Genomic DNA, 544 nt, shown 5'->3' with positions numbered 1-544 from the left:
AAAGCCTACTTGCCGTTTTCTAGCTGCGTTGTAACAACTTTGAACCTAGCTGGAGAATATTATCATCTTGAGATCATCAGGAATAAATAATGTCCGTAACCTTGCTGTGCCCTCCCTTACCGTACCCCGTTATTATTCTGTGACACAGAGAAAGGCCTCATGAAATTCCAACAACCAGGTGGGCAGTGGGGGACTGGAACATCGGTCAAAACGAGTGGCGCTTCCGCGGTACCCAGAATGGTTCGGAAAGTCATCACTTTGCCCACAATTTTAGTGCCTGTCAAATGCGAAGTCTCTTTCCGCGGGAGAGGCCGTGGAGTCCACCTTTGCCTGGCCCGGGTCGGACCTGGCAGCCGGCGCCTCCGAGCGCGCGGCGTGTGCGGGACAGGGCTCGGACCCGGACTCAGGATCGGATTCGGACTCGGACTCCGACCCGGACCCGGACCCGGACCCGGACTCAGGCTCGGGCTTGGGCGCGGGCTCGGACTGGGGCGCGGGCTCGGACTGGGACCCGGACTGGGACCCGGACCCGGACCCGGACCCG

Source organism: Chinchilla lanigera, unplaced genomic scaffold, assembly GCF_000276665.1.
Source record: "Chinchilla lanigera isolate Chin_1 unplaced genomic scaffold, ChiLan1.0 scaffold00022, whole genome shotgun sequence".
Lineage (NCBI taxonomy): Eukaryota > Metazoa > Chordata > Mammalia > Rodentia > Chinchillidae > Chinchilla > Chinchilla lanigera.
This window is presented reverse-complemented; position numbering follows the sequence as displayed.